This window comes from Lepisma saccharinum, chromosome 6 (assembly GCF_977018435.1).
Source record: "Lepisma saccharinum chromosome 6, izLepSacc3.1, whole genome shotgun sequence".
In the NCBI taxonomy this organism is placed as follows: Eukaryota; Metazoa; Arthropoda; class Insecta; order Zygentoma; family Lepismatidae; genus Lepisma; species Lepisma saccharinum.
The window spans coordinates 51,396,357-51,413,373 of record NC_139234.1 but is presented as its reverse complement, the minus strand read 5'-3'; the positions used below and the strand labels follow the sequence as shown (position 1 = coordinate 51,413,373).

General features: G+C 41.2%; 1 protein-coding gene across 16 annotated transcripts in view; it reads right to left on the bottom strand.

Moving 5' to 3' along the window:
* The window catches only part of Dys (Dystrophin), a 1,073,030-nt gene that overhangs the window by 44,543 nt on the left and 1,011,470 nt on the right, over window positions 1-17,017 (bottom strand). The gene's annotated exons all lie outside the window — the stretch shown is intronic.

Here is a 17,017-nt window from a genome sequence, read left to right as displayed (position 1 = left end):
AGCAAGCACATCAGCTTGTTCCTGTTTCCGAATAAGCAGATAATATGGTACACTTTTTTGAAGGTCTTGACAATGGTTGACAAGTCACAGATACACAGCTTATTCCTTTGCAGTAACAAGTAATTAAACATATTTCAATATCTAAACTGGGTTTAATAGACCTGTCCGTCGTTACGGAGCCAAAGCCTTGTTATCGATATACACTGTACGCTCAAAAAAACGTATTTTGTACTTGGCTTAGATTACAATTTAATGAAGTACAATTTGGGTGCGTCGGCACATATAGTAATTTTACATCCTTCAATGTATACAAGGAAATATCCCCTTATCTGAAATACTTACCTGAGAATTAAAAAAAAAGGGGTGTAAAATGCCCATTGAGAAGGGTTGAAAGTGCAAGGCTGTAAAGGAACCTGCACAGGACAAACCCAACACATGAAAGAGAATAGGAGAGCCTATGCATGCCTCAGAGACAGTGAAAGAGGCCCGCACCTCCTGAAAAGCTAAAAACATTTTAAAACACTGTTATCATCACCCAACGTGGATGATATGCAGTTTGAAAGATTGCACTTCTGTATGCGTTTCCTGTCGCATGTTCCTTACTAGTTGTAATCCTTGATATTAGAGTTGACCAAACACTTTCGAATTCGGGTAATTGGGTACCCGGGTAGCCCGTTATTTCAGGTTCCGATCTGGCCAACCCTGCTTTATATCTCAATAACATGATAACGCGAAAAGAGAAACGACCCTTGTCAATTTTCTTCAACTAAAACTCATTTTTAAATTTCAACTTTCAGTAACATCTCTTATTCTTGGCGCAAACAATGCGTGCAGAATTTAATTTATACCAGCAATTCGGTTAATGGTGGCCATTTTGTTTCAGTCTTTCTGCTGTGGAAACAGTGACAAAGGAAACACTCAAGGTTCACCGAGTGAGACAGTGGGCACACTGTGCAAGATAAAATCTTAATTCCCAGTTGAGAAGTAGCGCATTGTTAGCTCTCACAATAGGTGAGCGATTGCTCTCACCTGGTGTCCCATTTGCGAACGCACAGCCCCGAATTTGTCAACGGCGAATTTCCCTGTTTTGCAAGTTTGCTGTTGCTACAATGGGTCCTGTCGACACGCAGCTTGGTACAATAGCTGCGCCTCAAATTGGGGCACAGGAGTGTGATGTGCAGTTGCAAATTGGAATACGAGGTTCTGTTCGTGCAATGGTAATGTTCTGAGGGAGGTTCATCGCAGCGATGCATGTTTCTTCACGAGTGGTGCTCACTGTTTTTACTTTTTATCTTTTAAAGAAGAGAAAGATTTGCGCTGCGCATATGACGATAGAAAAACTGAAAATATGCATGTTACATTTTAATTCATAGTCCGTTCTCACAGAGAGAAAGAGAGCGAGAGGAAAAGAGCAAAAGAAAGACAGAACGGAAGAAAGAAAAGAGGAAAGGAAGGAGAGTTAAAGAAAGGGAAAGAGAGAGAAGAAAGGGCGAGAAAGACATATATATATATATATATAGAGAGAGAGAGAGAGAGAGAGGGGGGGGGAGTGGGGATGGCACCGAATATCTTCGTAACCAGTGGCGGCTCGTGGTGAACCAAAGTGGAGGGGCGATAGCTCACAAATTTGCTCTACTAGTAATGTGCGATTAAATGATGAATTTCGTATAACAGCCAACGTAATAAGAAATTGATATGTTCGTGTTTACCGAATATCATATTCTGCACGTTTGCACATATTATAATAAATTAATAATTATTTAACAGTAATGCGAAGAATATTTACGTGCATTGACCGTGAAAATTTCTAGTAAAAACGTTTCCTGTCCAACATGACTAATTGATATGTGAAATAGGGCACCAAAATAAATATCTCACTGGAAAGGTGATATCTGCGTTATCAGAAGCTCTACAGTGAAAACTTCAATATTACCAGAAATGTTCTTCAGACATGCTTGTAAACGAAATTCATCCTTCTGTTCAACGCGAAATTTGCGAGTGAACTCACGACCTTCCTTCTTGCACACTTATTCTACAGAGCATTCCCTGACATTCGCTACGAGACTCGGTGGCAAGCGGCCCAGCGTCAGCGCTTGTCTTTCCCGGTGAACGGGTCCGCCCCGCTCTCCCTGCCTTCGCTCTCTTTCCCTTTCTGTTGACGTTGCAGACTGACGCCAGTATAATCCTCCCTCGGAAGTTGTGTTGTGTCGTGTCCGTGTGTTGAAGATTGTGGCTTAATATGGCATCACCGTCCTTATGAGCGGCCGCGCCTGGTCGTAACGAAAAGCTCTACATGCTGTGAAAGTTTGCGAGGTGACACGCTGCATATATTACTTTTACTATCTCGAGAAAGGCATGAGACCGAGACTTGCTCTTCGGGAATCAAACTGGTATTTACAACTCGAAACGAGACAGAATGTTGCAGGTATTTTCAACTCGAGAAGACACGTAGAAACTGGCAACTCTCGTCTCGTCTGGAAACCATCCCCGAGTGCGACAGAGAGAAAGAGATGGAAAAGTGAGAGAGAGAGAGAGAAAGAGGGAAAGTGATAGAAAGAGGGAAAGTGAGCGAGAGAGAAAGAAAGAGGGAAAGTGAGCGACAGAAAGAGAGGAAAAGTGAGCGAGAGAGAGAAAGAGGGAAGTGAGCGAGAGAAAGAGGGAAAGTGAGCGAGAGAAAGAGAGGGAAAGTGAGCGAGATAAAGAAAGAGGGAAGTGAGCGAGAGAGAGAAAGAAAGGGAAAGTGAGCGAGAGAGAGAAAGAAAGAGGTAAGTGAGCGAGAGAGAGAAAGAAAGGGAAAGTGAGCGAGAGAGAGAAAGAAAGGGAAAGTGAGCGAGAGAGAGAAAGAGAGGGAAAGTGAGCGAGAGAGAGAAAGAGAGGGAAAGTGAGCGAGAGAGAGAGAGAAAGAGGGAAAGTGAGCGAGAGAAAGAGTAAAAGTGAACGAGAGAGAGAAAGAGGGAAAGTGAGCGGGAGAAAGAGAGGGAAAGTGAGAGAGATAGAGACGGACAGTTGGCGAGAGAGAGAGATAGAGAGAGAGAGAAGGCAAAATTAGTAGGGGACCAATATACTGTCATGATCCATCTCTCTTTAAAATCTTGCACCGGTTGACTGGTCATATCACACATTTCTGTGATAGATTTCTGACAGCATGTATTCGCGGAGAGCTTCCGCAAACATCAATTCGATTTTGAATGTCCTGTCAAATCGTAATGCAGATATATGCTTAATTCACCGTTGTGCTTTTTTGTGGAAAATTTGACTTATGCGAAAGGAAATTGCGTGAATTTTGATGCGTATGTAAATGGACGACAGAAAGAGGCAGCTGAACCGATCAAAACGATATATTATGAATGTGTATGTGTGCACTTGAATTTTGTCCATTTTCTGGCATTTATTTACAATTTGCTTAAAACTAAAATCAAATTAACAAGTAAGCTTTTGTCGTTACGTATGCAGACGTGTCTAAAAAGGAAGCGTATGTCGACTAAGTTTGCTCAACAGAAACTGATGATAATTGTGGCGGCAAATTGTATATATGGACGCACGCACACATATGTACGTTTAGCCAATGCTTATATAGTGGTAGCCGTACATGTGGGAGAAAAAAAAAACAATTGCTCGCGTTGTACTTTTGTTGTTCTTATTTTAAGTTGCATTTCTGCCTCTAAGCAAACCTCGACGATGAGGATCTTATTTAGACTATTCCGACGTCACAGGTCAATTAGCTAGACGTCTGCAAAGTGTTCAGAATGCCTGCGTACGATACCTACATTTTTAATTAAAAATATCGGGAACGTCTATCTATCGCCTTACTTTCTCAAGTTGACTATGGATGCAAGAAAGACGTACGGTGGCACAATATGGTCTTGCTTTACAAAATTCTTAACCTCAAGTCACCTTCCTATCTCCTTTCAAGTTTCCAATTTCTTTACGAATTTCATGATCGCGACACAAGCTCTCCCTATCCCCGTCCACAGATCGAACTACTTCTCCAACTCTTTCTCCGTATCGGCTGAAACGCTTTGGAATCAGTTGCGAAAGCACCAGAACAGTAAGCTCCTTCGCTTCATTCAGGAGACGTGTACGCGACTGCTACTTTCAGCAATACATTTCTTTTCTTCATTTTTTAGCATATTTTCAAAATTTGTCTCACGGAACACATGAAACGATCAGAAAGAAACCTGGTTTCGAAAGGGCTTTACAATTTTAGTTGTTTAAAATTTATAATGAAGATTCTTATATCAGGGACGCCGGCTTGTAAATGATCCAATATAGCAAGATCTTCAAAATTACCCGAGCATTCAATCTACTCCTTATGCAGTGATGTAACTTTATCACATTCAATGTAATGGAGCTATTTCGGCAGCTAATTGACCTAAATCTGAGCACCGTCTCTTCCAGGTAATATTTCCATTTCAAATTGAACGAGATCGTATTTCACGGAACGTAATAGCGAAAATGAATCGATGTTTTCCTTTTTTGAAACTCGCCTAACTGCTCGTCGTGAACTTACCGTTACGAAAGTTGTTAGTAGGGTTACTTACAGCTTCAACTCTTTAGGGCGCATATTTACCTGAACGTCAAATGAAATAATAAGAAGAAACTGACTGCTTGCGTAAGACCATTCGCCGATAACAAAATTTACCCGTTTGACTGCAGCTATCGGAGTCGTTACGTTTTATATTATTGGAACAGTTTCGCATACTAAAAGGTTCTGAAGCCTGCCATTCGATAACGAGGGAAGAAGATGTGCAAGGAAGGGAGAGATAATGGCTTCTGTTTGACGGGTGCCAGTGTTGCCAACGCGCGTAAGATTTTTTGTGAATTTTATTTCATATGGACACAGTTGCCAACTCCAGTGAAAAGTCACTAAATCTAGCTGATGCTTGCTTACATATATAAAGTTTTATTTTCGGCATTGCTTTGAGTTTTATAGCCGCTTCGGTGTTGTGAATGGTGCACTGACGATCTCGATGTCCAAGGTACCGGGTTCGAGTCGCTTCTTAAATTCCATGCAAAATTACTATTTCATCCTCATCCTTGAGATGGGTCAAAACTACATTTTTCCAGGGGGCAAACACTTTCTCACGAAGGCCAATACTTTGCTTCGAATTATTTTCTTTCCACGTAAAAAGGCACAATGAAGAGAAAAAAAAATATCACTTGTTTTCCAGGAGAAACGGCAACTGGATACAACCATACCATATATTGTCTCATGCTCTCGTCTCCAAACCTTCCCAAATTTGCCATTATTCTCACTTTTCCCCCTCTCTCCATGTTCAGTATCTCTCTTCATCCCCGTATTTCCAATTTTCTTTCATTGCTATTCATTATGAAACAGAAATATGCATTTACATATGATACGAATGCATTAACTCTAAATTTCCCCTCGTGCGCATAGTAACGTAATGCTAAACGGTTTATATCCCCCATTATACGTGATACGTGGCTTATCGCGGCAATGAAGCACAGATCCAGTGTATCGGATTAAGCCTATCCGCTCATGCTAATTCTATTTTTCCAGAATTCATATGGGCTCTTATCGGTAGTCGCACATGGCCGAGCTAATTATTTTTTGTTGTTATTATAACTATTCTCAAATGTGCATTTTTCTATTTATTCTCTGCGATTTATCTGAACGGATATCTCTTACAGTATTTTCATTTATTTTATTTCGTTCCCAGTTTCAAAGTTATGCGAAATTTTCATATACCTTACTAAAGAATCGAACGAAGCGAGACTATTGAACAGTAAGTCTCGGTCTAGTCTCGATTTTACAGAAACCTCTCGTTACACTCTGTCTCGGGAATGTGTGGAGAAAGGCCGCGGATAACGGTAGATAAGGGGCGAATGCGAGTGTGCGGGGCAAAGCAGTGCGCACTACTGTAAACGGCCTGCAGCCACGTTTTCCCCTCCATGTACTCACTTCTCCTCTCACGTGTTCATTGGTCGAGTTACTACTTCCGCAGAGGACCTGTTTTCGTCCGCTCGGGATCATACAAGACCCAACTTACCTTAACAAAAAATTAAATGCAGAAAAATATGGCCTGCTGTAAAAAAAAAAAAAAGCATATCCCCTCCCCTTCATGAAGTTCCTAGCCACGCTATTGGATTTGTCAATTCATAACAAATTCCTAACCATTTTCTCGCAAGACCAAAGCCACATTCTCATACGGCAATGGCTTATACAAACAACCTCAACATCCAACGATTTTTCACAAACGGACAATTTTTGATCATTTTGATAATAATTTACCTCTACACTCCCTGAAACGAACTTACATCCCCCAAAATCCTGGAAGAAACCCAGTTCATAGGTGTTACGTCACTTTCATTAATTCTGTAAGCCAATCACTACCAGTCCTCCCCGACACAGAATATCTGAACACAGCAACTACGTGATGGGAATATCCTGCGCCATACCTAGTGGTAACAATACTAAATTTTTAGAAACTTAACTGTGTTTCATTGTTGACTGTTGTCAAAAAAGGGAAGAGTTCGAACTAGAACCCGATTCGGGTTTCTACATGTATTAAATTTCATCAACGATATTATTCTAAAATAACAAACATCTTTCTGTCATAATTCAATAAAGAACACTATTAAAGTTGCAAGATATGAATTTCCAAACCGCCAATGTAGTGCCTATAGGAGAAAAACATTACACTGTGATAGTGATAATAAGGAAACCAGGATTGTTGTAGTTAGTTCTTGCGCGTACCAACCTAACAGGCCAAAAACAACTGAAATTCAATTTCCGGCTCGTACACGATCTGCACCGACACAAAGCGACCCCTTCCCTCCCATTAAGATGTCCGTTTAAAACTTAAATTTCCATGCATATTAAAGGTACGATAATGGGAAGGCGGGAATCGTTAACCAAAGAGGTGGGGAGGGGGCATTTTTTTTTTTTTTGGCCTTGTCGATTTTCTCTCATCTTGCACATTACTCTGAGTCAGGTTTCGCACACATACACGCCTCGGACCCACGCGTGTAAGCAGTGGCGGCAATTGGGTTCCAAAACCGGGGTGGGGGGGTAAAGACAGTATATTTATTTCCCTTTGTAGATAAGGTTTAGCTCAGTGCGGGGGCAAAAGTGGCGAAAAGTGGAAGGGGCAACTTCGCCCCCCCCCCAATCACCGGCACTGCGTGTAAGCAAATAATATGTGTGTGTGTTTACCCATGCTTAGATACAGGGGCATTCAATTAAAAACCGTATTTTTTTATCTAGTAGATTTCTGCATGTAGGACTGCACAACTTTGATGCATTTTAGCATAGACCTATTGCTGATCAACATATATTATCTAGTCTGAGTTAGTGCCTGTGAACCTCAAGAAGAAGAATATTTGGAATGCAGATGCAGTCACTTATGAGCCACTGCGCTGCGAATGTCTTTCCACCCATCTGCCTGCGACCTGAGGCCATTGTCGAGCTTCTTCCTCTGTTTGTAATCTTGGTGGCGTGGTAAGCACGCACAGAGATATTGAAATTTAATTTCTCGGAGAATGTCTAAGTTTTTGGCTTCCAGATCACGAGAAATCATTGCTCTTCGCTGGTTCAAGTGTATGAAGGAGGCGCCATCATGACAAAACTGGCGTTTAGAAGTTCGCCTGATCAGTGTTGCAGCCCTGATATAAATTTGACCTGTATACAATTTGTTCTATAATTTTCAGGTTTATTAAAATTTACAAGTTAAAGGTACCTTTTAAGATTTCGCAAAATGTCACCGTTATTTAGCAAAATAATCATGGATGTTATTTTTTATGGGATGAAAAACTTTTCGATTCTGATCCTCTCCCCGAAAAGTTAAGCTCTCCAAGTGCTATTCTGCCCCTTCCCCAAACATAGGCCTCAAGTTACTCCCATGTGTACATCTTCCGCATATGCAAACCGTAGGTATCTCTGAAACGGTGACGGCGCCAAAGTGGAGTATTTCCTCTTACCGTCCTCTACCGAACATGAAAAACGTGACTACGACACCGGGTTCGAACCCCGGCCTGGACGTGGGATGCTGTTTTTGAGTGTTCCTTCATGAATTTCATCATATCATTACTCATCCCCATATTCGCAAATTAGCCAAAAGTGGCAGAAATGCGAAGTAAAATAAAATCAATCACAAAACAATTGATAAATAAGTGCTCTTTCAGCCCAAATAAAAGATCCAAGGGCGTCCGCAAGGAGGGGCGAGCAGGAGCAATTGCCCCCTCAGATGATTTCTTTGTCAACTTCACGGACTGAAATAAAAACTAGGTTCTTGTACATGGGAATTAGAATTAAAAGAATTTTGGTCGTAGAATGCCTATAAGATAATGATTATTTTTAAAAGTTCAATTTCTTAATTTGCCTACTTGGGAATCAACAAATGTTACGAAAATCTAATGCTAATTAATTAGAATACTATAAATTATCCCCATTAGACGGGGAATGTAGTATTACCAAGCAAATTGCCCATCATAATATTTCTTTTCTCTTTGCTTTAGCCAATGAGAGCTTCAAGAATTGGAACAAAACGCCAAACAAGCAGCTGACAGCCTCTGCGCCAGAGGACGTAAGATCCATTGCTTAAAAAGACGTAAATATTAACGAAAACAGTCGTGGACAAATTTCCGAGCAATATTTGAGCACCCCACTGTACCTATGGGGTGTATCGAGGTAACATAGTAAATGAATTAGAACTTGTTTTCTATGTTGATTACTTGTAGACTGTGATTAACGATACAAAAAAATAATCCCGTAAAAAAAATATTCTGTAACTGAAACTTGAATATGTGAAGAGATATCAGTAAACATGACTGCGATATTTTCCAGTACCTCAACACCGTCAATACAAACAAAAACAGCAAACGTTAATAAAATATGTATGGGCTGAAACTGCCAAAATTCTGATCTTAACGCACACAGACTGAAGGGAAACCCACAAAACTCTCATTGCAGCATCACTTTTGCCGCATAAATCTCACGGTGGCTCCATCTTACGGCTGGAATTATATTTACCGAGAGCAAGCTTTCCATGCGAGGCCAAGTAGGAATTTAAGGCGAAATGCACAAACGAAGCTCTGTTTGGGTGTGTTTACCCTGTACCAGCAAAGAGTCAAGAAATTAATGGCGGATGTGCCTTATCTTGAAGATGGGCACACACAACCAGAGGCGGTTTACATTATATCTCTCTAACTCGCTGTCAAGACTACGACACAGAGGATGCTTGTTAAGCTGAAGTGGTTGTGGGGGAGGGGGCGAACTTTAACGTTAGAAAAAAGCCATGCTAACATTGTTGGCCATAAGGCATCCAACAAATGTTTAGAACCGTTACACTTTGGTAATGGCAGTTCATTCTCTATTGACTATAACTGGAGATTGACATCTAGTCTAAAATGTTAAGACCACCCAAAATCTGCCCTATAAGTACCTATCTGAAGTAAAAACCAACTAGCATTTGGGCACTTAATGAATGCCACTTTATGCACGTAGATAAATCAGGAATCTGTTAATGTTAGTTTTGTAACAAAGAAACACAACATTTAAAACGGGACGTTTGGTCATGCAATGAGAATCACCAATGAAATCGAAGTTCTAGAGTGGGTCATAAGCGCCGACTCCATGGGGCTTGGGAGGGGCTCGAGCCCCCAATGCTAACGATGTGGGGGCAGAGTCCCAAAAATAATTTTGCTTAAGAGGATCTAATGTATTATTTTGCTTCTCTTGTAAAGTTTACTCTGAATTGTGCCCCATGAACTTAACTTTAAATACACATTTGAAATGTTCTAGACCATCAACTTTGGGGGGCTGACACCGCTAAACCATCAACTTTGGGGGAGCTATGACCAGAGACAGCAAAACACATGACTTATTACTATATACTAAGTATGTAATTATGAGTATTGTTAAAATTTTTACTAAAAAGAATTTCAAAAGACGATGTGCATGAACTAGGGTAGTGGATGGGACGTTCGAGCTACAAATGGCTCGAACATGACATTCAGAACGAGATCATTCATATATTAGGGAAATCTGTTTTGCGCTCCGTGGTAGCAGATATTAAAAGTTGGGAATATTTTGCTATTATGGTTGACGAAACTTGTGACATATCCATCCGTGGACAATTAATATTCTGCATTAGAACTGTGAATGAAAATTTTGATATTTTTGAGGAATTCATGGGCTTTTATGAGATTCCGAACACTGAGGCGAAAACTTAAAAAAGGGAGAGAGTGAGTCATTCATTAATTTATTCCAGTGATCAGAGCCCCCCCAATAATATTGACAAGTCGGCGCTCCTGGAGTGGGTACAGAGGTTGTGACATGCTACCAACCGGAAGGTAAGCGCTATTGGTGGCGAAGAAACCACGTGATCGGAAGTTGCCGCCCTCCATTGGACAACGCCAGCAGAAAGATTTGATTAGATTTTTATTTACCGTCGCTTTTCTGCCACTTTTGGCTAATCGCGAAGTAGAGGACGAGCGATGGTATGATGAAATTGATGAAGGGACACTCACAAAGAACATGCATGCCCAGACCGGGATTTGAACATTGGACCCCTTTCGACGTAGCGCGCTGTGTTAACCAGTGCGCCACGGGGATCGGCCGGGGTGAGAGGGTTTCCGTGGTCATACGATCTGGTAGCTACTGGTAGGGACATCCACGCTGGAAAGGTCGAAGGTGACGGCCTCCAGGTTGGGGTTTGTGCTTAGGACTAACAATCCTACCGAAAGCAAAACCGACGCCTTTGAATGCAAGGATGGAACCAGGCAAAAGAAAAAGGTATGATTTTGGCAACATGGAACTACAAATAAGACACAGGGTACCACGCTGGCTCAGAAACAAAAAAACAAGCATCGTCCTGGTAACCTACAAGGCACATACGACCTTACATAACTCACTAAGACTCACCTCCCCGTTACGAAGGACGGCGAACGTTTGGACTACGCTCACCATCTTCCTCGTACACTAAATCACTCTGCTCACACGAGGCACCCTGATCCACACTTCACACATCACCGTCAGGTAACACGCGTATCAAACTACACACTCACGGCCAGGTCACTGCCAGAGTGTGTGAACCCGTCTGGCTTCAGTCTCTGGGCTCCATTTACACCTACGCTCGTTGCACGAGAGCTGCACGACAAAACAAAACAAAATCTGGAAGAAAACAAGCGCCGGGCAGTTCTTCGCCTAGCCTTAATCACGTCCTGAGTTTCCTGCTTGGGTGTCAAGTTACAGGACAGGAAACAATTACTTTATAAAAATAAAAAAGTATATCACATCTTCTCTTGGTAGCGGTATGGAAATCTGTGCACTTTTCCTGTGGAAGGTTCCCAGATTTAAATCTTGAACACCCACACGGACGGACGGACAAGTTGCCTGAACCTTCGCAAGGACACGGCACTCACTTCCGAGCATCTCGAGAAAAGACTGTTTTCCGGAGTTTTTTGCGCGTAAAAGAAAGCACACATGCTGGTGCTCAGGACCCTCACTTGCGTTAACAATGGCAACACTGTTAGGCGCCACCTCCCGCCCAGTGAGAGTCGGATCGTTTCTCAGAAATTCCCTCAAGGGTGGCGTGGGAATATCCCCCTTTCCAACGAAAAATCCCTCGCTCGACAGAATACTGAAAAAAGTCATGGTAAATCTCGAATACAACCGTGACCAAGGGGACTCCCCGATGGCGTAGTGGTAACGTAGTCGCCTTGTAATCAAGGGGTCACGGGTTCGATACCCGGTGGAAGCACACGGTGATTCGGATCCCACTCTAAACTGTAGGTCCAGTCCCGATTAGCCTATATGTGCATAAAGTGGACTTGAAACAAAAATCAACAAATTCAAGAACCGTGCACAAATGGCAACAGGAAGGAAACCATCCACTGTATGCTAACTGGTCTCTGGCAAAGTGTATTTTCCTTATTAACTTTTAAATGTTTAAGGTAAACAGTCAGGCCTGCAAGGTGTAGTGCGTTAATAAGCCACGGTTTGGATATTGGGATCCTAGATGGAACCGTGTCCGATCATTCACATCTTTCAATTCAGCATTCATATTCTTCGTCCTGATCGATCAATTTAGAGCGATTAGAACGCCACATAATAGCTCCAAATACAAGCACATAGTAAGAAGTCTCAGCGTTGTTTATTTTGTATTTTCTAATCGCTATCGTTAATAGGTTCGGTCCTGTAACATCCTTTCTTTAAGTAGATTTTCACGATAGCATACTGGTTAATCGATCTGAAAATTTTAAATAAAACCGACGCATCAACGTACAATCCAAACCCCTTAAAATAGAAACACCAGTCCTCAACAGATGGTGTTGTGTGTATTATACATGTCGACATGATTGTGTTTTGCAGAGATCTATATAAATGGACTAATGAACAAGCCTGTTTTTCTTATGAGTGTTAATTTATTATACCAACTGATGTTGCACAAAATCAATGCTTCATAATTATTGTTATGAATTATAATTTCATGATACTTTTTGATATTTTACTAAATTAATGTTTCATAATAATGTGCTACTCATTCATTTCATGGGGTGAAAGGGTTGGCCCTTTCTGAAGACACGCAAATGTCCACCTCCCCACCACGTACTGCATTTTGCAGGATAACGTGGCTCTGGCGTCTTGATTCACAGTTAGTATAATTTTCTGTGGGGCTTGCGTTGTGTCATTCATGTCTGTTTGTAATTACCCCTTCATTCACCAAAGAACAATAAGATGGGTACCCTCTCCCCTTAGCATATCCGAATATAAGTCGCCTAGTTATTTTTATGCTTCATGTCTTACAGTGAGTGGCAGCGATTAGGGCGCGCGAGTTTGGGGACAGTTGCTCCCCACTTTTATCCCCGCAATATGGCCTCTTAAAGCTAAGCCTTATCTACCAAGATAGCTTCTGTTTTGGCACCCAATCCCCGCTACTGTTTACAATCTAATTTACTCAAGTCTCCAACTAGATGGAGACTTGTCTCGATTTTAGAGACGTATGTTTTGTCTTGAGAAGTCTTGAAGTGTTTGGTCACGTTTGCCCCCATTGTTCCCGATTAAAAAAAAGAAAAAAGACGCTAAGAAACAGAAACAATCGCGGTGTAGGGTTTGCGTGTCATTGTTTTATTCCCGTCTTTCAAAGGGGGAAATTCTGACAGAATTTCCATTACGCTCAAGAAAATTCTCCCACACTGAGGGAAATTTTCTTCGACTACCATCACACTGCCAGATCCGCCCCTTTTAACTTCTCAACTTCGCTTTACAGCCCTTTTTGAATGCCGCTCCCGTGAGGTGGTCCCGTTACAGCTTGCGTTTCTAGCGATATCAGCACGTATGGCCATCACATGTCGATATATATCCTCAAATCTCTGGTATAATTGGGAAATGTATAACGGGGAGGTCATGTAACGTAACGCAATATGGTAAATAAGCCCAACATGCAGTTTCCGAACGTTAATGTACATTTGCAACGCTTCCATTCGTGGAGAATGTGTCTCCGACAGGCTGGGACTTCAGATTAAAAGGTTCCTATGTTACGTGATAAGCATACATGTTGGGAGGCCGGGGGAACCAAACATGTTATGTATCGGCTTGAAAGTGTGGCGGGGGGAGGGAGGGGGAGACAGCTGACACGTTTTCTGGCACGCCTTCTTCACTGTATTCAGCCGATTCATTCTTTTCTTCTTCTACAATACTTTCCTTTTTGCACCGTCCTTTCAGGTCAGGCATTGTACACGTTTGGGCCTCATAAGGTTGTCAAAGGGGGTTTCCTTCTGACGTATTGCGGTATGCGCGATGCCATATGTGGGAGGTTGCGAAAACCTATTAAAAAGCCAATTTCCATGCCACTCGGTTACTTCTCTTATTACGTCATTACAGTTTAAAGACGATGGTTGGAGCATTAGAGAAAAGGTTCTTGGTCCACCTTGGCAGAATGGTTAGCACAGCGCGCTACGACTTCAGGGGTCCCGGGTTCGAATTCCGGCGTGTGCATGAGTGCTCTTTGTGAGTGTCCTTCATCAATTTCATCATATCACCGCTCATCATCATCTTCGCTAATAGCCAAAAGTGGCAGAAAAGCGAAGTAAAATAAACTAAATCCTAAACAACAATAATCTTGGTCCACCTTCATCGTTGCGATAAATCTCGAAGTGGAAAAGTGAAGTAAATTGTACGGGATTCAATAAGACGCTATTGAGGATGACAACGGGCGTGGAAATGTGAAAATAAGTTCAAAATACACTAACAAAGACCATATGCTCGCATTCAGGAATCGAACTCTAAACTCCAACAACTAGAAATGGGTTTGTAGGACAGATTATAATGTCAGGGCATTAAAGAACAATTGTGGCACTTATGGCCCTTGTCTGTAAAGGAGTGCTCGAAGTAGGGAAAAACAAAGAAATTTATTAAGGAAGAACTGAATAATCACCGAAAGAATCGAGCACGGAAGAAATAATTCAGAAGAGGAATAATAAGAGAATGGACTGAGCAGGAAAGGAATAACGCACGAAAAGAACTAACCACCAAAGAAATAAGTAACGAAGAGGATTGAGAAAAAGGGCAACAAAAAGGAAATTCATTAATAAAAACGCAACAATCGGGGAATGAATTAATAAAATAAGGAACAATTGGGGAATTAATTAATGAAAAACCAACAATTGGGGAATGAATTAATGAAAAAATAAACAATCGGCGAATTAATTAATGAAAAACGCAACAATCGGGGAATGAATTAATCAAAAAAGGAACAATTTGGGGAATCAATTAATCAAAAACTGAACAATCGGGGAATGAATTCATGAAAAACGGAACAATCGAGGAAAGAACAAAGCACAAACCGAACAATCGTGGAAAGAATTACGCACGAAAATAATTTAACAAATATAGAACAATCGGAAAGGAGATAAGTAAGAAATGAATAATCTATAGAAAAAAATTAAGTACTAAAAGGAACAGGTAGGAAGAATCAGGCGGAACGGAAAGGATTGAACACGAAGAGAATAACCCACAAAAAGGATTAAACGTGAAAGGAAAGGAGTGTAACATTTTCACTGATTACGGTATCTGCAACAACTTACATATTGCTGGTGTGCGCTCATTAACTAAAACCGCTAAATATGTAGATTAAAAACTAGACTAGCATCATACCATGTATTCAAACAAGAGAGAACGAAGAACAATAATAAGAAACGAAACTTTACAAAAATTGGAACGATATAAAAAAGTATGGGTGTAAAAAGTAACAAAACCCACACTAGGAACACAACGGCCATAAAACTTAGGCAATGAAATGAAAGACTACTAACCTCCATTTAAATTTGTTCGCATCACTGTTCTAGAAAGTTTGAACAACCCACGCGTCCCAGGCCTACGAAACGAAGCATTGTTAGAAACAAAATGTCCAGAGCAGCCATTATAACCAGCTCCACCCAATCCACACCCATGGGCCAATGAACTCGCGACTTCCAAGTACCATTGGGGGAAAGGGGGGGGGATCTTAATACGCTGATGTGGCAATTAACTAGTTCTTAATTCTTTTGCCCCTGTGTCAGTGACGATGATTCTATTATGAGTTTTTCTTGGCCACTCTGATTCATCTCCGCCCATCTCCCAGGAAGTATGAAGGTTTCAAGTTCCTCTAGGCCGGCCTCCGTGGCGGAGTGGTTATCACTGCGCGCTACGACGCCAGGGGTCGAAGGTTCGAATCCCGGTCTGGACATGGGTGTTCTTCGTGAGTGTCCCTTCCTCAATTTCATTATATGATCACTCATCCTCATCTTCGCGATTAGCCAAAAGTGGCCGAAAAGCAAAGTGAACAGTGTTGAATCCAGCCACTTTTCTTCGGGGGGGAGGAAATAAATTTCACGAAAGGGGGCTCGAATTATAATAATATTAAAAACAATACTGATATTTTAAAATTGTATCTTATCATTAATAATTAATTACATTAAGTGATTTGTACATTTCGATAAGACTAGCTTGTCACTGCCATTCAAGAGCCAATCGTTGACAGAAAAACCGTTAAAATGTCTTCAAGGAGTTAAAATTCGTTACAACAATAGAATCTCACATTACATCAGTCCTACCGCTCTACATTTGCCAACTATTGAGTTTGAATAAAAAGGAATTATAATTACATGATAGTTAGCAGTTATCAAAACGGACGATATTTAAATTGGTTCACTATTTCCATTTTTCAAATTACAAATAAAAATAAATCAGTGCATATTATTAAGAAAAAAACAGAAAAAGCATGTTCTACGTTAGATTAAAGTGAATGAAAAAGCCAAAGTGAACATGGCTGACAAATTTTTAGCTTTGGTCGAATGCTTTGGCAGGTTATTAAATATTTGGGAGGGGGAAGATTTTTCTATTTCCGGAGGGGATTTACCCCCTGAATTCATCACTGGAAACCAAATCAATCAATCAAGTTCTTTTGACATGATTCTATTTCTAGTTTTACTCTATCAGAAGTAAAACGTAGGTAAATCGTTTCAGCATCTAAAAACTACCATCCAGCTCACAACAGTCCAATACCAAATTGCCTTTGCAAGAATATTAGGAGAATGATGGCCCAGGCACATTTCAAAACCAACCACCCTGGTTCTGTGTACTGGAGTCCGCAGTGAAGAAGGAAGCACATAATGGTTCGGATCCATCTTTAAACTGTAGGTCCAGTCCTGATTAGCTATTGTATGGATTAAAAAAATACTCAAAAAGCATTTCAATGTTACCTTGCATCCTGCTAATCTTAAACAATGCCTTACTTCTGAATCCCATAAAGTCTGTGGCGTTCCCAACATTTCACACCTGAGAGACACTCTTCAGTGCGTTTACGCACCTAATTTCACGCAATGGACATTGAATGACACCGCAACGCATTCTTGGGCCCGATGGCTTAATTCTCACCCACAAAACACGCACCCAGAAATGTGGCAACGCTGTTTCGTTACCTGTGCCCCGGCAGTTATGACCCAACGGGACATACCTGCAAACAGGGAGGAAGGGGGCGATAATAGCCAGGTACACAGCAACCAGTGTTGCGAA